Below are 20,714 nucleotides of genomic sequence, written 5' to 3' on the forward strand. Positions count from 1 at the left end.
TACGTCTCTTTGGTTCCTGTCATGTTCACACCTACACACCAGTGGAGGTTTCTCTATGACAACACGTGAAACACAAATTCACTCATAATTCATAATTATTATTCATTTACATATATATATTTTTTTTTTTAATTATTTTTTATTTTTTTTTTTTTATTATAAATGTTTTCCTCTGTAAAAAAATGCCAGTGAATTTTTCTTTCTTCAAAAATTGCCAAAATTGCCATCTCTGAGCAGGCCTGCACTGCAGTAATGACTGCAGTAAATATTCGTGCAGATGGCTGCACAGGTTGACCCAGGATTAAATAAATAATAAATAATAGCCAATCAAAATAGGCTATTAACGTCATCTAAGCACGGTCCGTGCATTTAAACTCTTGCCATTGAATGGGGGATTGAATGATTGACAGCCTTGAAATCCAATCAGAGAATGTTGCCATCTCTGCTGCTCTGCAGCTACACGGAGGTTGAATGATTGACATCCTTGAGATCCAATCAGAGAATGGTTCCTACTCTGCAGCTCTGCAGCTACACGGAGGGGCTGCGTCTCCCCTCGCGGGATTGATTGATTGATTGAAAATTTTATTAACAGAGCGGCCACGTTCGAAACCTCTATATTAGTGTAGACACAGTGTGTGTTAGTGTAATCTAACATTTAGCACTTTAATAGCAACTTATTTTTTGCCGGCGGTACATTTACTGAGGACCAGCACAAAGTGTGGATATTATGATTTAACAAGTCTATCTGTCCAGGACGATGACAACATTATTGCAGGTAAGCAGGCAGCCTAGCCGTTTCTAACTACTAACGTTATCACGCTAGCTTGGATGCTAACTAACATAATTAAGCTGGTCATGGTTCATGGTGAGCTGTTTGTGTTATAACGAGACAGCAAATGAATGAATGAATGAAAACTTTATTTAAAGGGGAACTATCTTATAAATGGCCTTTTTGAGTGTTTAGCATTGTTTCCTAGCTATGTGAACTTATATTAATATGATCTATGTCTCAAAATTCTCATATTGGCGCATTCTTCCAATTCTCCTCTCACAATATTCACCCTCACTGAACTGAGTCGTTTGAAAATGTGCCTATATGTGATGTCATATAGTCACTGCTGCATGTTAATGTTCAGGCGAAGACGACGCTCCGCAGTGGTTTAGGAGCCGCCCTGCAGCCCAGGCTCAAAACAGCTCGAGATCTTGAGGTAGAAAAATGCTGTTTTTGAGGACTTGATTAGAAATACAAAACAATGAATAAAAAAAAATATATATATTACAGAGGTGTTCCATAGACTCACAGGAATTGTGTAAAATTGCCCAAATAGTGAAAGAAATAGTAAAATAGTTCCCCTTTAACAGATTGCAGAATGCGTACAATACAGTACGGCTCAATACACACAATTGTTAAGGGGATGCAGACCAGAGAAAGACTTTCGTCTTGTTTACATCAGGGTCCCCCATTTTCAATTCATATTGACATTTATGACATACACAACATACATGACATTTATGGCATATGAACTCAATAGCCCGCCGTGGCATTGCCTGTTTAATACACCAAGAACCATGTCGCGGGCAGCGGGTAGATTGCCCCCTGCTTGCGTTTATAATCAAATATTAATATCGCCGCGGGGAGGGGGCATAATCCCACGGGACAATGGGATTGACCGATATGTTTACCAATATTCCAATGTACAGTTTTTCTGTACCATTGACTCAGAATGGTCTGTTTTATTGAAATCGTCACAGCAGTATAGTTTGTTTATACTGTGTGTGTGTATGTGTGTGTGTGTGTGTGTGTGTGTGTGTGTGTGTGTGTGTGTGTGTGTGTGTGTGTGTGTGTGTGTGTGTGTGTGTGTGTGTGTACTGGAATGAGTGCATGTGGGATTGATGTGGTGATACTTCCTGACTTGTAGCCTATTGTGTCTTGGCAGTAAAGCTGTGAGTACAGTGGTGAGTCCAGGGTGGACATTTACCATGCATTTATAAGCTCTTTTTGCATGAAATTGCAAAGAAATTGCATGTAGATGTGTTTGAAACAGTGAGGATGAGAAATGGTCTGATCTTGCTGTAAACAAATAGTTTTTGATTTGCCTTCTTGACTAAGCTATTGTTGTGATGTGTGTAAGTGAGGTGTGTGTCAAGAGTTACTCAAAGGTATAAATTACTACCTGTTGTCAGTGTCTGTCTGCTGTCTTCATAACCACACTGTGTCTGTACTTCTTTATTAAACATTTTTATCTCCCGTCCTCCCCAATTTTTGAACTCACCAGCCACTACTGACACACACATTGGGGGATGTTTTATAAATATAATATAATAATTTGTGCTTCACCTAAAGATTTGGTCAGCAGCCTCCACTGATAGTGACCTAGCTTTCACCTCCATAGCCATGAAGTGCTTTGAGAAGCTAGTAAAGGGCTACATCTGCTCCTCCCTCCCCATCAACATGGACCCCCTGCAATTTGCATACCGCCCTAACAGGTCCACGGAGGACGCCATAGCCCATGTGCTGCGCACAGCAGCATCACACCTGGACAAGAGGAAGGGGAACTATGTGAGAATGCTATTCATCGACTACAGCTCGGCATTCAATATCATAGTCCCCTCCAAACTCATAGCCAAGCTCAGGGACCTGGGCTTGAACTATGACCTCTGCCAGTGGGTCTTGGACTTCCTGACGGGCAGACCCCAGGTGGTGAGAGCAGGCAACTGCACCTCCTCATCCATCACCCTCAACATAGGGGCCCCCCAGGGCTGTGTTCTGAGTCCCCTCCTCTACTCCCTGTACACACACGACTGTGTGGCTCAGCGGAGTAGCAACACAATCATCAAATTTGCTGACGACACAGTGGTGGTGGGCCTGATCTCTGCAAACGACGAGAGGGCCTACCTGGAAGAGGTCAAGGTCCTGGCGGGATGGTGCCAGGAAAACAGCCTCTCCCTGAACGTCAGCAAAACAAAGGAGATGATTGTGGACTTCAGGAGGTCGGGGGTCAAGGACTACAGCCCCCTCAGCATCGACGGGGCACCGGTTGAGAGAGTGAACAGCTTTAAGTACCTCGGAGCCTACATATCTGAGGACTTGACATGGACCACACACATTGACAGTGTTGTGAAGAAGGCACGACAACGCCTCTACTTCCTCAGGCGCCTAAGGAAGTTCCAAGTCAGTCAGAAGATCCTTAAGAACTTATACTCATGTACAATAGAGAGCATCCTGACTGGCAACATCACCTCCTGGTTTTGGAATAGCACTGCACAAGGCCGAAGCAGACTCCAAAGAGTGACACGTTCAGCCGAACGCACAATTGGAGGGGGGCTCCCCACCCTCCAGAACATTTACAACAAGCGGTGCAGGGGCAAGGCTAAGAGAATCATTAAGGACTCCAGTCACCCGAACAACTGCCTCTTTGAACTGCTGCGGTCAGGCAAGCGATACCGGAGTCTCAAGGCGAGCACAGAAAGACTCAGAAGAAGCTTCTATCCCCAGGCCATCAGGCTGCTCAACGAACAATGAACACTACACAACAACCATCAAACGCACATAGCACACACATCCACACGCACACACTCACTTTAAACAAACACACTGTAGCACCCACTCCCCACACTTTATATTTATTGATAAAGGATTGCACTACAACTCGTACACCTTACTGTAAATTGTACCTAAATTGTACCTCATCCCATTTCTGCTTTGCACTATATAGTATTGTATATTAGTACACTGCATAGTATTGTATATTATATGGTAACTCAGTTACGTCTATTCTGCATCGAACATTGTACATATGTCTATACTGAACACTGTGACCTCTTTTTCTACTTCTAATTTACATGCTATACTATGTTATTTGATACTTATCTTGTCTAGCACAGTCTCTGGAGCGTAACAGTAAGAAGCATTTTGTATAAAAGTATTCTGTACTTCTGTATGACAACTATTAAAGAAACTTGAAACTTGAACTTGAAACTTGACCTGCTTGCCCTCATTATAGCAACACATTTTTTTTGAATGATCTTTTTCCCCATTCTTTTTCCGTTTTTCTCCCCTCCCAATGTTAGTCGTTATGCCAATTCCCAATCCCCTTCCTGGTCGTTGCGCACTCTACCCCCTACCGTTGGTCTGGGAGGGTGGAGACTATCACATGCTTCCTCTGACACATGTGTACCCAGCCCACCACTTCTTTTCACCTGGCAGCGCGGACTCTCACTGGGATGAATGAATGAATGAAAACTTTATTTAACAGATTGCAGAATACAGGCTCAATACACACAATTGGTAACACTTTCGGGGCCATTTGGATCCGTCTAAAATCACTCTAGACGGCCAGCATTTCTAAACAGACTTGCATAGTCTGTGGGGCTGTTTGTAGAGCTAAATCTATACTTTATAGTATTACTATCTGTCCATTCTCATTGTCAATTGAGACCATAAACCGTCCCTTCAAAATGGCTTAAAGAAAAAGAAAAAATCATCAATACGTTCTCATTTTATAGCATCTTGAATATAAGCGTTATAAGGGTTTTCGGCTAGTATATTTCCTGGAAGGCGAGATACAGGCCGCTAAGCTAGTAACGTTAAATCCAATGGCATTTCGGCTATACAGAAGCTAGAGTTAAAAATCAAACTGCATATGATGGATATGATGGTCCACCATGAATGCATGAAAGGGGGGGGGGGGGGCGGGGGACCTAATTTCTGATGATTGATTACCAATAACCGCGTTAGCCTCAGTAGCCACATTCGCTGATCGGGTGGATGGCTATCATAACAAGGTCTGATCAGCATGTAATTTACGTGAAAAAGATCTTACCGTGGGCCGGTTGGATCCCCCAAAGGATTTCCCAGTTATCGATCGCCATCTGGTAGATCGATATGTCCATTGGCTGATGATATATTCCTTTACTGCACACTGAAATCCGCATCCCAAAACGTATTCCGTGTAACAGGCTATAGGCATCGCTTCATGTTAGCAGAAAACTACATTGGAGATCCAGAAAAAACAAGACAACTTCTGCCACAGGGAACACTGCATTATCGAGATAGCGCCCCTAAGAGGATCTGGCCGGTAATGCACTTTTTCGAATTCAAAGAGTAGGGTACTTCTGCAGTGCTGCTCGGTGACATCGAGTAGGTTATTCAAATGGAATAAAAGCCAAAACAACCTTGCCACGGACATGTCCGTGGTTTGTCCTCAACCGTTGGATTCGAAACACGGACATCTCTGTGGCCGGGCGCCATTGTGTTAAGGGGATGCAGACCAGAGAAAGACGTTTGTCTTGTTTACATCAGGGTCCCCCATTTTCAATTCATGGGTCATTCCAGAATTGGAGGACAATTAGGCATCAATACTTTTGAAAAATGGACCCTTTATTTGATAATTTTCTGTTATGTATTTCATAAAAACAGGTATTAAACCATCAAATAATTGGATTCATCCAGCTCAGGTATCAAAGGTACACTTTTTATGATTTGTTTTATTTGTTGTGTGCTATGTTTGCCGCAACCCTGTTACAAATACTCAGGAAGCTGAAAAAAGTACATTTTAAAATATTTTCAATAAATCCTTTACAATTAACACTTTCTTCGCCAGGCTTATGTTCATCATTATACCATCCTCTGCCAGCTCTATTTGTCTATGGAGAAGTTCCCCTTCTTTGCTGAGCTATAACTTTTTAAATTGTATTGCTAAATTGACATTACTATGGCCCATTCAACATCAAGTATCTATTGTTCAGGGTGTAGCAACGTTATACTTTTTCATTCACATATTCATACTAAAATATGGTCTAAAGTATAAATATGTTTTTATCGTTTTCTGCAGATTTCTGCAGAACGTGATTTATAGCCCTAAATGCATTATATTGATGATTGTATACAGTTTGATAGCGATCGGTGCGAGATAAAAAAATTCTAATGGACGTGCTTCTAGAAGTTACTACTTATCATCTGATGTCGACCGGATGGGGGGGGGGGTCGTTTATAATTCCGTGGCCAACGTTAGATGATTCATCTAGTGTGGGTGATATGATCATTAGAGCAGTTTGTATCGAACTCGGTAAAAAAAAACGCTGAAACTCACCCCAGTCTCCTCGGGCCATTGGGCGATCAGCGTGGAGCAGAAATATTCCTATTATGGGATGTTGAAATATGCGATCCATCTCCAGGTTGTATAATAGTATATACGTCCAAATCATGTTGTTTATCGAGTTATTGGTAACGGATTGCTATCCATTGTGTCTAGCTTGAGTCCCGGGACCTATAGCGAGTGATCGGACCGAATTTGGATGAGCACCAGTTTCCGTTTCCGGTTTCCGGTTTGGGCGATCCGCCGATCGGCCACCAGATGGCGCTCTTGAACCGTTGGAGAGTTGAGAGGGGATCAACAGTAGATCTCAAGTCTCCGCGGGAGAAATATGATTGCGATCACAGATTTTTGAAATATTGATCTCAATGATGTGTTACGGCGTCATTGGCAGAATTAGCATGGCAGGGAATGACGAGTTTAGGCGTCCTTGGCAGAGAAAGTGTTAAGTAAAGAAAGTCACATGCTTACTGAATACTGATTTAATTTCAGATAAGACTTCACTTATATTAATTTAACACTTTGATTGCCTAAGGCTAAATTCATGATATACCATAGGTTGCCAGCTCTATTTGTCTATGGAGAAGTTCCCCTTCTTTGCAGGGCTATAACTTTTTAAATTCTATTGCTAAATTGCCATTATTAGGGCCCATTCAATGTCCTATATGTATTGTTCAGGGTGTATGAACGTTAAACTTTTTCATTCACATATTCATACTAAAATATGATCTAAAGTATAAGTATGTTTTCATCTCTTTCTGCAGCTTTCTCCAGAACGTGATTTATAGCCCCAAATGCATTATATTGATGATCAAATACAGTTTGATAGCAATCGGCGCGATATAAAAAAAATCCAACTGGACGGACTTCTGGAAGTTACTACACGTCATCTGATGTTGACCGGATGGGCGAGGGGGCGTTTATAATTCCGTGGGCAGCGTTATACCATCTAATGTGGGTCAAATGTTCATCATAGCAGTTAGTGTCGAACACGGAAATATTACACGCTAAAACTCACCCCAGTCTCCGTGGGCCGTTGGGCGATCAGCGTGGGGTAGACAGTTTTCCATTATGGGATGTAGAAATATCCGGTCCATTTCCAGCTTGTATAATAGTATATACGTCCAAATCATGTTGTTTATCGAGTTATTGGCAACGGATCGCTATGTATTGTGACGAGCTAGAGTGCCGGAACCTATACCGAGTGCCCGGAAGTAATATGGGTGAACAGCACATCGTCCAAGTAACTTCCTGTTTGGCGATTGCGCCGATCGGCCACCAGATGGCGCTCTTGAACCGCTAGAGGGTTCAGTGGGGCTTTTTGGTGGGTCTCAGGCCAGCGGATGGGAAATATGAATCCGATCACAGATTTTTGAAATATTGATATCAAAGACGAGTTACGGCGTCTTCGGCAACTTGAGCATGGCGGGGAAGGACGCCTAAACACGTCTTCCGGCAGTTAAAGTGTTAAGCAACTTTGAAATCGATCTTGCCCAACTTTTCAATAGTCACATCTTTGTGAGGGTTCGCCTGTCCCTGGGACCTTCTCTCCTCAACAGCCCCCACCCTTGCACATACTTTCCTCTACTCCTCAACAGCCCCCACCCTTGCACAGACTTTCCTCTCCTCCTCAACAGCCCCCACCCTTGCACAGACTTTTCTCCTCTCCTCAACAGCCCCCACCCTTGGACAGACTTTTGTTATTGGCTTTTGTATTGTCTCCCATGTGTTTTAACCTTGTGTTATCTTTAGTCTTGTTCCCTTGTTAATTGTTTTATTTGTCCCTTGTATGGTGGTTGTTTACTCTGTCTAGTGTTCAGTCTTTCTTGTGTGGTTAGTTTTGTTTATTTCCCTGTTTATTTCCCCAGAGTGTTTGGTCTTGTGTTTCTCCCCATGTGTGCCTCATTGGTAATTAGCCCTCCTGTGTCCCATGTCTTAATTAGTCTGTCTATATATGCTGTGTGTTCCCTACCCTCCAGGGTCGGTTCATTATTGGAGTTCATTGTTGGAGATCCCTGTCTTGATGTTTCCTGAGTATCCTGTCCTTGCTGTTACCCTTGTCCTTGCGCTGTCATTCGTTCCTTGTCTCCCTTTTTTCAGTAAGTCTAGTTTTTCAGTTTGTATTATCATCTTTGTTTTCGTTTTTACAGTCTCGTTTAATTAGTGTTTATTTTGTAGATTAGTTGTGCCTTCCCCTACCAGCTCTGCTGTGGTTCCTCTGTTTGTTTTTGTACCTGCTCTTGTTTATGAGATTCTTTGCTTGCTACCCTTTTTGAAGTAAAGACCATTTTTACACTTCACCCCTGGCTTCACGTCTCGTTCCACTCGTCTGCCTGTTCTCTCCTCGTTCTGTTCCGCGATTGGGTCCTCAGACAACACTATCCATAACAGAATGAACCAACCATGTTTGGACCCAGCAAACAGAACGAGGGAGGCTTTGAGCGCCTTGGAGGCGTTTAGACTGGGGGATTTTCCTTCTTCCTCCTTGGAGGAGAGGAAGGATATGTTGCGTCTGCTCTACTCTCTCAGGGAGTGGCACCCTGAGCTGGCCCCACAACTGGAGGAGATGGGCAGACACTGGATAAAGTGCCTATTCCAGCCTCCAGTCTCCAGCCAAGCCTCTACTGCTGGTAAGGTCTCAACCACCAGCATGGCCTCTACTGCTAGCGTAGCTTCGTCAGCTAGCACAAGCCTGATAGCTAACCCTGCCCCTGTGGTTAGCCTAGCCCTTGTAGCTTCAACAGCTACCCCGTTAGCTCCTACTGTCAGCATGGCCCCAGTCGTTAGCATAGCTACTGCTAGCACCTCAGCCCTGTCTGCTAGCTTAGCCCCTGCAGCAAACCAGGCCTCAACAGCTAGGACTGCCCCGTCAGCTAGCTCGTTCCCTATGGCCCCTGTTTCTCTGGTCTCGGTTCCTTGGTCTGGCCCTCCAGCCAGTGTTAACTATCCTGCTAGAACTGCCCCGTCAGTTATCAGGATGGGTTATTTCCGTGTTACTCCGACTAACACCTCAGTCTCGTCTGCTAGAGCCCCTGCTGCTAGCACCTCAGTCTTGTCTGCTAGAGCCCCTGCTGCTAGCACCTCAGTCTCGTCTGCTAGAGCCCCTGCTGCTAGCACCTCAGTCTCGTCCGCTAGAGTCCCTGCTGCTAGCCTCTTAGTCCTGTCCGCTAGAGCCCTTGCTAATAGCGTTTCAGTGTCGTCTGCTAGAGCCCCTGCTGCTAGCCTCTTAGTCCTGTATGCTAGAGCCCCTGCTACTAGCACCTCAGTCTCGTCTGCTAGAGCCCCTGCTGCTAGCACTAGCCAGGTAGCTAACCCGGTCTCTACTGCCAGTTTAGCCCCTGCTAGAGCGGCTCTTGCTGCCCCTGTTCCTCCTCCACCTCCCGGGGAGGTCCTGACGTCTGGTCCCGGCTCCTCATCTGGTCCCGGCTCCTCATCTGGTCCCGGCTCCTCGTCTGGTCCCGGCTCCTCGTCTGGTCCCGGCTCCTCATCTGGTCCCGGCTCCTCATCTGGTCCCGGCTCCTCGTCTGGTCCCGGCTCGTTATCTGGTCCCGGCTCCTCGTCTGGTCCCGGCTCGTCATTTGGTCCCGGCTCGTCGTCTGGTCCCGGCTCCTCATCTGGTCCCGGCTCCTCATCTGGTCATGGCTCCTCGTCTGGTCCCGGCTCCTCGTCTGGTCCCGGCTCCTCGTCTGGTCCCGGCTCCTCGTCTGGTCCTGACTCCTCTTCTGGTCCAGTCCGACGCCGTGGTCTATGCCGTGGTCTACGCCGTGTTCTACGCCGTGGTCTTCGGTTGCAGGGAACCCCGTCCGGGGTTCTGCGTCCGGTCCCAAGTCCGGCGCCTGGTGGGTCCCCCGTCCGGGGTCCTGCTCCAGGCCTGTCACCCTCGCCCCTTTGCCCTCAACCCCCTCATCGGCCCTCTGTCCCTGCTTCCAGTTCCCCTTGACCCCCTCATCGGCCCTCTGTCCCTGCTTCCAGTTCCCTTCGTCCCCCTCATCGGCCCTCTGTCCCCGTTTCGAGCCCCCCTCACCGTGTCCCTGTTCCCATCTCTAGCCCCCCTCTCCTGGCCTCTGTCCCCGTCTCCGGTCCTCCTGATCCCGTGCCCCGTTCTCCCCTCTCCAGCCCTGTTCCTCTGCCCCGTTTCTCCTGTGCCCCTCCTGGGTTTCTGTCGCCGCCCCCCTGCCCCAGTGTCGCTCGTCCCGGCCTTGTCCGTTCTGACTTTTTCCCCCGGACTCTCCCTGTGTTCCCCTTCCCTGGCTCCCGGCCCCCTGTCCTGCCCGTTCCCGGACGGTCCCTTTTGACGTCTGGGAGCCGTCCCTGGAGGGGGGGGGGGGGTACTGTGAGGGTTCGCCTGTCCCTGGGACCTTCTCTCCACAACAGCCCCCACCCTTGCACAGACTTTCCTCTACTCCTCAACAGCCCCCACCCTTGCACAGACTTTCCTCTCCTCCTCAACAGCCCACACCCTTGCACATACTTTTCTCCTCTCCTCAACAGCCCCCACCCTTGGACATACTTTTGTTCTTGGCTTTTGTATTGTCTCCCATGTGTTTTAACCTTGTGTTATCTTTAGTCTTGTTCCCTTGTTAATTGTTTTATTTGTCCCTTGTATGGTGGTTGTTTACTCTGTCTAGTGTTCAGTCTTTCTTGTGTGGTTAGTTTTGTTTGTTTCCCTGTTTATTTCCCCAGAGTATTTAGTCTTGTGTTTCTCCCCATGTGTGCCTCGTTGGTAATTAGCCCTCCTGTGTCCCATGTCTTAATTAGTCTGTCTATATATGCTGTGTGTTCCCTACCCTCCAGGGTTGGTTCATTATTGGAGTTCATTGTTGGAGATCCCTGTCTTGATGTTTCCTGAGTATCCTGTCCTTGCTGTTACCCTCATCCTTGCGCTGTCATTCGTTCCTTGGCTCCCTTTTTTCAGTAAGTCTAGTTTTTCAGTTTGTATTATCATCTTTGTTTTCATTTTTACAGTCTCGTTTTATTAGTGTTTATTTTGTAGATTAGTTGTGCCTTCCCCTACCAGCTCTGCTGTGGTTCCTCTGTTTGTTTTTGTACCTGCTCTTGTTTATGAGATTCTTTGTTTTGGTTGCTACCCTTTTTGAAGTAAAGACAATTTTTACACTTCACCCCTGGCTTCACTTCTCGTTCCACTCGTCTGCCTGTTCTCTCCTCGTTCTGTTCCGCGATTGGGTCCTCAGACAACACTATCCATAACAATCTTTCTTTTTACTAATTTCAGTATTTCATTTCAAATATTTGTTCAAATACATTATGCATTTAATCATGCAAACTATTACATTTACAATAGGTTAAACCACTGTGAGCTGAGAAAATCATGTACGATTATTTGAATAAAAATTATATGGTAACAGCCTTCAAATTAGAGTAACAGGGTTGCGCTAAGTAACAGTTACTTTACTTTTGATTATAGATAATGACATATGTGACAAATACATACTCAGGACCACAGGAATGGTGTTTAATAATATTATTTTATTTTGGGACTCAACAGGATGAGTAGGAATGATACAAAAGAAACTAAAATAAATAAATGTCAACAAAACCCCAAACTGGATCAGAATAGGCCAACAACCTGGCATTCTTGCTGCATTCCTCACCTGAATAAGCATATCAACAATAGTATTTAACTGATATATTGAGAATGATACAAAATAAACATGTCAACAAAACCACAAACTGGATCAGAACAGGCCAACAACCTGGCATTCTTGCTGCATTTCTCACCTGAATGAGCATATAAAAAATAGTAATGAACTGATCAATCTTTTAGAAAGCTGATTTTATGTTCAAATTTCATTTTTCGTGGCTGGCCAGAGTATCCCATACCTCTCTTGCTATAGCCATGTGGCGCAAGGTAACGTTCTCTGGGGGAGGAATGAGGGTCAGCATATCCTCTGAGGGATACCAGTGGAGATCATCCCTCAATGGCCAGAAAAAACGGTTTTCCCCCACTCTATGCATACATTTCACCTGGCAGTGGGTCTCATTCACCTCCTGGATGATCCCAGGGTAGATGGTGTGGTCGTACAGCAGGGCACACCATTTCCCCACAACGCCTGGACTGAGCCACTGCACTTCTTCACATACATGTGTGCTGTGTATCGGGTCTTCTGTGTGGTCATCTGTGGGATTAAAGCTGAAGCTCTTGGTTTTTTGGCAATCACACTCCAGATTCCCTGTTGCAGAACATATGCAGCTGACATCGTGGTAGAGCATTTTCCCAGGTGAAAGAGTGACCACCTGGTGGAGCCTCATAGTGGACGGTACGGCTGGAAGGTCAGCTGGCATTTCTTTCACTGCATTATCCACAGCTTGCTCCTGAATGTAAAACAATTTCACTTTTGATTGTTCCTTACTCAGAGCTTGGTACAGGGACAGTGCCGTAGGGATATCAACTCCTTGGGCGACAAGCCTGTCGGCCCTCCTCTTCAATGTGACACCCACACCATCTGGGGCACCTTTTCCATGGCTGGGTTCAAAGTAGTTCCATGATCCTCTTGTAAACCCCCTTTTGAAGATTTCAGTACAAAACAGGTAAAAATTGCCACGCTGCTTGTACTGTGTGCAGGGTCCGTCACTAAGAAAATGGATGGTTTTCACATCTGGGAGTTTCTCTCTGATTTCCCTCAGGATGGGCTGCAGGTGTTGCCATATGACAGATGGTCCCTTCATTCTGGATGCTGATACAGTGCAGAAGGAGGTAGGGGCAGATGCCTCCCCCACATAGTAAACCCCAGTGTGCAAAGTGGCCTGTTGGTGTGATGCACCAAAATGGACAGCCTGTACTTCAGTGCTGTACTTGCAGCTGTAGTTATCTGAGAAGTCGATATGGACTGCACATTCATTTGCAGGGAGGTTCAGCTTCAGGGCCCGTGAGAAAGCATATTGCTGCCTGATGTTGTAGAGATGGCGCCTGAACTTCTGGAGCAAAATCTGAAAAGTTTCCACCAGCTCTTCTTGGGAGCATTCACATTCTTTTTTTAAAGTGACCTTTGAGGCTGCTCCAGGAAAATGTTTGTGCTCTTTGTCCACAGTGGCTCACTGAAGGTAGGAGACACGATCGGTGGCTCTGTAGTGGCTTGTGAGTGTATAGGTATTGTTGCTGCAGTTCTCACATTCGCCATACATACATTGCTTGCTTGTGGTGTCACACATGATGGCTTGTGTCAGGCTCTCCAAATTGGATGTGTCAATGATGTGCATCTGGTGAAGCCTTTTGGCAATAAAGCCTAGATTTTCATTTTGTTTGCACATGCAGGTTTCACAATCTGCCAATGTTGGATGCACAATCCAGTAGGGGCGAAGCGTGAAGAACAGTGAGTATGATAGATGGAGGTTGGTGTGCTCAGCCAGGAACTTCAAATGGAGGTGGTTCTTCATTGAATCCATCAGTAACCTTTTCTGCATTTTCTTTTTTTCTTTTGTCAGCGTTTGCTTTTTTCCAGTTGTGATCCTGCTGACATCGTCACGTGAAAAGAACAATCTCACCGTTGACCTCAGTGTAGCAGCCAGTGGCGGCCGGCCGATAGTGGGCGCTAGAGCGCCGCCCTCCCTGGTTAAAAGAGAGAAGAAGATTCTTTTTTTTTAGCCCTAGAAATAAAATAAACATGTTTAAAATGAATAATATTTACTCATTTTAAGTATGTTTGTGTTTCCAATGCACAATATAACGTTAATATATCAAATATAAATAATTGTTCTCATTAACACTTTGAGTGCCACGAGGTGGTGCCAGAGGTAGCGCTCCAATGCCACCATCGGCGCCAATGTTACGCTTAATATCGCCTAATCTATGTTTTAAATTATGTGTCTAATCTGCCCGTCGCTTACCAAAAAATCCTTTTCCAGTCAGTGCTGTCAAGGCAGATTGGTTTTTTATCGCTTCATTTCCGTTTGAGAGCATTTAGAAAAGCACCCATTTTGAGGTGAAAAACAGTTCATTCTAGACCATTCTATGATAATCGTCTTTTACTGGAATATTCCAGAACGTTGATATTCGTCTGCCTATTTATGAATCGTTTTCAAATAAACGCTAGATGATCAATATTATACGTGCACGCAAGCACATTCGAGCCGCTCGCGGATAATCGCAGTGTTCATTTCCTCTCTGACTTTTACAGTCAAACCGATAGAGGACATTTCACAAAACAGCCTATATCTTCATCAAAATTTGTCTGATTATCCTAACACTGATAACATAGATTCCTTACCTGACATCAGATGGTATCCAACTGGTATATTCCAATTCCTGATCACCATTCGAAAAAATCGATAAGTGTATGGATCCAACGTGTGTACCATGCAGTACATGATTCCGCGGGGCTGAGAGGCTCCAGAATTAACTGTGGTAACCCCGGCTGCATCAGTGGACAGGAAAATGTGGAGTACCGGATTTTTTTCCCCATCCATTTTCATTGAGTCCATTCCAAAATCCCTTATGTCATCTGGGAGACGATAGGGGGCGCTTTTTTCCACATCTGATCGCCGGTGGCGCTCGGGTATACTCGGGTAGGCTCGCGTGATGCAATATGATTTCAGATCTCAAAAAAAAAAAAATAATAATAAAATCAGAGAAATCTCGTGAGTGGCTTTCAACATAACATGTTAGACACTGTGGGTTTGGGGGGTGCACGTTTTGTGGGTGGATGCAGTAGTGATTTGGGGAGTTTGGTTTTAGTTTATATTAATGTTGGTTTGATGGGACTGTTGTCCCGTCTGGGGTTATTGTGTTGGTGTGGTAATGTATGTGTGTGTGCTTGGAGTGGTCTGGGTACCGTATGGGTGGACTGATTTGTTTGAGTGTGTAGGGAAGCGTGGAGTTTGTGTGAGTCTTGAAATTCCTTATGAAGTAGAGTCGAAGTGACTGCTTTCAAGTTGTGCGCGTGACTGGGAGTGAGACGTTTTAGGCTGGAAGTAACGGGCCTTTGATGTGTCAAAAGGGCTGTGGGGAATTCAAGGGGGTGTGGTGTTTGGCTTCTGTGGTTTATGACACGGTCGGCTGGACACTGCACAAGAAGCGGGGATTTTGAGGTTATGATGCCTCTAAAAAAAAATCTCCTCGTTGGATGGTGTGAGGAATTGTGGGACTCCAGGCTATGCTGGTGTCCAGGGGGGTCGGTTGGAATAATTATAAATAAATGGTAATAAGGTGTTATGTGAAAAGAAAGATGAAATATTAAAATGTAAATGTTAATTGTGATATTAAGGTGGGCCCCTACTTGACATAAAAGTTTAGTGTTAATGCGGCCCGCGCGCAACTGTTTGCCGAGTCGTTGCGCGAGAGTTGGAAGTTTTATTTATTTTTATCACTTGTAGGCTACCATAGCGCAGGCTCATGACAGCAACGTTATGTTAGTGACTTGGTTGAAACGTGATTCCGGAGTGATATCAAGTAAAGTGGAAGGCAAATGCATCCTCGCTATCTCCTCTGACTGCAAGCAGTGCTCTGCATGTCCAGCTGCACTGCCACTGTCTGTGTCTGTGTACGGGTCTGGTCCAATCACATTCAGCATCCCGTCAGCGTTTTCCCCCCTCACCCACAGTCTGCAAATCAGATGCAGAGTAGGGGAGTAGGGCGGGTCTTCACGGAATGCAAGTGTCTCTCTCTTTCAGTCCGAGTCAGTTGACAGCGCATCTACAGTAAACTCGCTCCCAGTTTTATCTCCGTGAGATAAATGTAGCTACTAGTAGCCTAGTTTCGCCAGCAGGCAGCCAGCAGAAAAATATGGCATTTTCAAAGATGGTCAGTAAAAGAAAAGTCGACTGCAATTCAAATGTGAATGGACTGAAAAATATGCGTTCATCCTGAGTCCCAGCACCAAACCAATGTGATTATATGCCAAGAAACGGTAGCTCTTGTGAAGGGTGGCAATTTGAAAATAATGTATGACTGAGTGATGGAGACCATGTTTGAAGGCAAACAAAAGCAAATCCCCCTCAGATCGCACAGCAACCAGAATAACTGAAATACTGGCTGGTGATTTGATTAAACAGCTTTGTGATAGAATAAAAAAAAATGCACAGTGCATTTCCATAGCTGTGGATGAGTCAACTGACACCACTGAGAAGCCTATGTTCTGAAGAACCATTCATGTTCTGAAGAACTGTTCATGTTCTGAAATGTTATTGCTAAAGATTGAGAAGATTGGATCAGTTGTACTTTTTTTTTGAATACTTGAAACCCTTTTTTTGTGGAATATTTGATGCGGCCCAGCCTCTACCTCCAGCGGCCCCCAGGTAAATTGAGTTTGAGACCCCTGGTTTATTAGGACAAGTGCATGATAGAATGTTAGGAATGATAGGTCTCTGTGACACTAACAGTGATTGTCTTTTAAGGATGACCAAAAGCAATACCGAAGCGGGCAGAGAGATTAATGCAATGTTTTGTATTCCTCTGAGATTCATGTGAGGGATCCACGACAAAGTGATTAAAAATCCAGAGTTTTCCAACTGGACAGACAACGGAGACTAAACGAAGCTAAGGCCGTTTGCTATGTTCAAATAAATTACAAAATCTCTCTATAGTTTTATTAGAGTAGAAAAGCCCAGTATTCTGAGAAACTAAGACACTAGAACGGAATAAAGTAGGAAGTGGCACTGACATTAAGTGCATGTATTTTTCTTTTGTCTTGGCAGGTTCTTGGTGAGGACAGGAGAGATTCTGATGACTCCAATACCAACCGGTGCATAAAACGGCTAAAAGAAGCCTGGAGGTATTGTATGAAAATAAGAAGGTTATCAGTTCCTGTCTGCACCAGTAAAACCTAAAAGTGTGGGTGACTTTAACCCAAGTTGATAGATAAGTAAACACAGAGGAACTTGTTTTGACAAACGGTAAAATTACAAGGGTGTATGGAATGGTGAGAATGTCGAATACAGAGCAGGTAAACCTTGTTAAGACCGTGTTAGAGGCGACTGGAGATTTGACTTTGATATGCTTATTTACACAAGTAGAGCCAAAACAGAAAAAGAAGCCACGATGGGCAAGAGGCCGACACAGGGCCAATGGTGGGGGACAGCCAGTGACCTCTGCAGACACTCCCCAGACAGTGTTGTCCAGTGAAATTAACCTGATCGATTTAGACATGGCAGACTCCCATCATGAGACAAATACGGTGGAGAGTATTGAAGTGACTACTTTGACTCCGACACAGGGGGTCAACGAGAAGGGGCAAGCAGGGTTAACGGTTTCAGTCCAACTGGTGTCCGTCGAACAAGGGTCAACTGGACCGGTCCAGACTGGATTAACTGCTTCAGGTAACCACAGAGTGACAAAGAAACAGAGAAGGGCTGCATTGTTACAGCAGTCAGAGCAAAGCCACCCTGGCCTTACGGCTGGAACAGAGACGAGACGGGAGCTGGGGAGGCCAGTGGAGTGGCCACTACAGCGAGATCCTGAGCCACAGGGATATGGGGTCGACAACAGGTATGGAAATATGCATGAGGAACCACCTCAGCCCATAAGTTCCCCTTACCCAGGTCCCTCCCAGCGACAGAGCCAGGGCGGGGCGAGAGGCCCAGCGACAAGGAGCCAGACAGCCAGCGCCAGGGTGGAGGAAGAGAGGCAATCATGTCTCTCTCATGAATGACAGAGGGCGCTTGTGGAGGCATCCGAACGAGGTGAGGCAGTCCGCAGAGACCTGGTGGAGGTTGTGCAAGCCGTGTATACAGTTGAGGAGGGGACCAGGCTGGCCGCCACGGAGCCAGAATGGAAACCGGCGGGGAGGACAGAATGGATACCAGCCACAGTCTGGATACCAGCCCTAGCAGCCGGACTGCTGGAGCTGTGGAGGACGAGGGCACGTGGCCAGATCCTGTCCCCAAGGAAATATGACCCCCTATCGAGGAAATCAATTCCAAGGACAGAGGGGGTACGTCGGGGGCGGAGGAAATATGGGGGGAAGTAGTCATGGACAGCGATGTTGGAGCTGTGGACAATTAGATTACTGGCAAAGAGACTGTCCGCAAAGATTGTGTCTGCAGAGGCACCAGGCTAGAAGGAACGATGAGGCAATGCAATGGAGGGGCTATGCCGCTCCGGAGAATAGATATAGGTATTAGATATTACATAATACATAATAAGTGAGTAAAGAATTGAAAAAGGGAAAAAAAATAGTAGGAAAAGAAAATGGAGGGATAAATAAAAAATATGTATATAGCTAAATTGGCTGATTGGATTATGTATGCAAGTGAATATCAGTGAATATCATTGGTCTAAATAAAAAAAAAAACCATGCAATGGAAATATATATATATATAGTTTTATTCTTTCATTTCTTTCCTAGTTTTTGCAATGAGAATTACGCATATCTCCCGATAGATATTTGCTTTTTATTTGATGAGTATATTACAAGTTGTGTTGCATGATATGAGATTCACATTTTGTTTGTTGTTTTCTGATTTTTTCTGTTCTTAGGCACCGGCAGGCTGGGAGAATGCTCTCATCTGTCGGGCAGGATGATGAGTGACACAACGGGGCTGATAGAGGAGTCTGTATGATGAACTGGAAACTGAAGAGTGAACTAGAGCAGATTCATAATTCTATTTTTCCGCTCATTAGATCCAGATGTAGCATCTGGGCGGTTGTGTCACCTTTTGGTGTGTGTAAGGGTTGGGAAAACAAGGTTCTCTGTACGTAGATAAGCTCTGGTATATGTCGTGGGGGGTGGGAGTATATTCACCCCGCGTATAATTTTGGTCGCCATTGGCCAAATGGTTGATGGATGTAGGGTGCAGACATGTGATACTGATGATTGTCTTATGAATGGCTCTGCGGTAGCTTATAAGAGGCTGGCAGAGTGTGTGAAAGACGTGGGATAAAAAAAATGGTTTGTAACCGTACGCAGGGTTTGGTTGGTGGAGGATGCCGTCGGAGAATCGCCTGTCCAAGCCGAGGATCTCTCTGGATAAAAGGTATGATTGTGTAAAAGATATTACACATTCAAAGTGTGGAGGTGATGTTGTGTTAGACTTGAGACATTGGTCCAGTAAAAAAGTACAGTACAAAAGAAATGAGAGAAATGTGATTTGATTGAATAATAGCATACAGAAGCCAGAAAAATACATAGATAGTAATTTGGAAAATAAGTTGTCAACTCGGAACAGTAAAAAATTTGTCTGAGGGAGAAAAATGTGGAGTTCCAATCAATTGTTTGTTGTAATAACAGTAACCTCCACAAAAGCGATAAAAGGACGGAGGGGAACAGGGGTTCACTTCCGTGGATTTAAGGGCAGCACCAAGGCTGGTCCCGATGTCCGAGGTGGCGCTTAGCGCAGATCCAACCAGAGGCATGACCACAACGAATCAGAATCAGACCGCAGAGGTTTTTAGAGAGATAATTGCTCTCGTTAGGATAATCATAACCAAAATGACTTTGACGCATCCCCTCTCTCTTTCTCTTTTTCTCTTAGTATGTGTAACAATCTTTCGGTTTCAGATGGGTGTACAGGTGGAGAAGAGCACAAAATAGACACATTTGATTTAAAATACCACGATAGCTAAAAGAAAGGATCTTCCTAGTAAAAATCAGGAAGGTTCTATTAGTTGAGTTGTCTTTTGATACTGATGGTGTTTATAAAGCGTTTTTAAAAGGGCTAGAGGGGGAAATGCTAAAACATTTTAAGGGAGGGGGGAGTCAAAGAAATGTACAGGGGGTGTGATTTGTGTATATAGAAATGTTTTTTTGAATTTTTATGTTGCATACAAGTAAAATGTGTTTTTAAGTTTTTGTATTTTATACAGGTAGTGGTAACTGTGATTAACAGAAATTGTTCTGTAAATACATAAGTGTACCAATCTCTATATTGTTAGCTGGCTGGTAACATTTGGGGGGCAGCTGAGGATTCCAGCAAAGCCCTTAGGATAACAGATAGCAGGTCGTAACACGGCCGTGTTATCTGGTGGCAGTATTTATCTTGAGGCAGGATACAGGCATTAAAGCGTTCCGTCTTGGGACGGATATCCGTCCATTTGATTTGGAGATTCCGTCATTTGATTTGGAGTCGTGACGGATTTTAACCTGAGCCAATCAGAGGCGTCAAATATCCTTTTTTCCCCTACCGCGGCCGCACCAAACAGTCATTTGCGAGCAATCGGCAAATTCTCAGGCAAATGCAACCAACCAGAAGGCGAGATTGTTCTGAGTTTACAGCCCTTTCACCCGCCTCCGCTGTGCTCAGCACCAATGGGAAGCGCCCATTTTGAGACTCTCTAGCGTCTAGCTCTACTCGCGAGTAAACTTGACTCATCAACACCATGCGGCAACTTTTTACGAGACCGTAAGTTCATTTGACTTATTCTAGTCTAAAGAAACATATATATTACTATTGCTATTGATAAATCTAGGTAACGTGAATGCCACAAAACGAATGCCTTTTGTTAATCAGAACGTTATTTACGCGACAAGCAGTGTGTTGTTGTCGTTGTTGTTGTTGTTGGTGGTGTTTCGTGTGTGTGCTTGCGCCGCTCGCTTTCTGATAAATGTATGAATGTTGATAAATCTAGATAACGTTAATGCCACAAAACGAATGACTTTGTTAATCAGAACGTTATTTGCGGTATCAATTGTTTTTAAGCTCAATAAACGTCTTTCTCCCATTTGTCCG

Source organism: Notolepis coatsorum, assembly GCF_963971535.1.
Source record: "Notolepis coatsorum genome assembly, chromosome: 18".
Classification (NCBI taxonomy): domain Eukaryota; kingdom Metazoa; phylum Chordata; class Actinopteri; order Aulopiformes; family Paralepididae; genus Notolepis; species Notolepis coatsorum.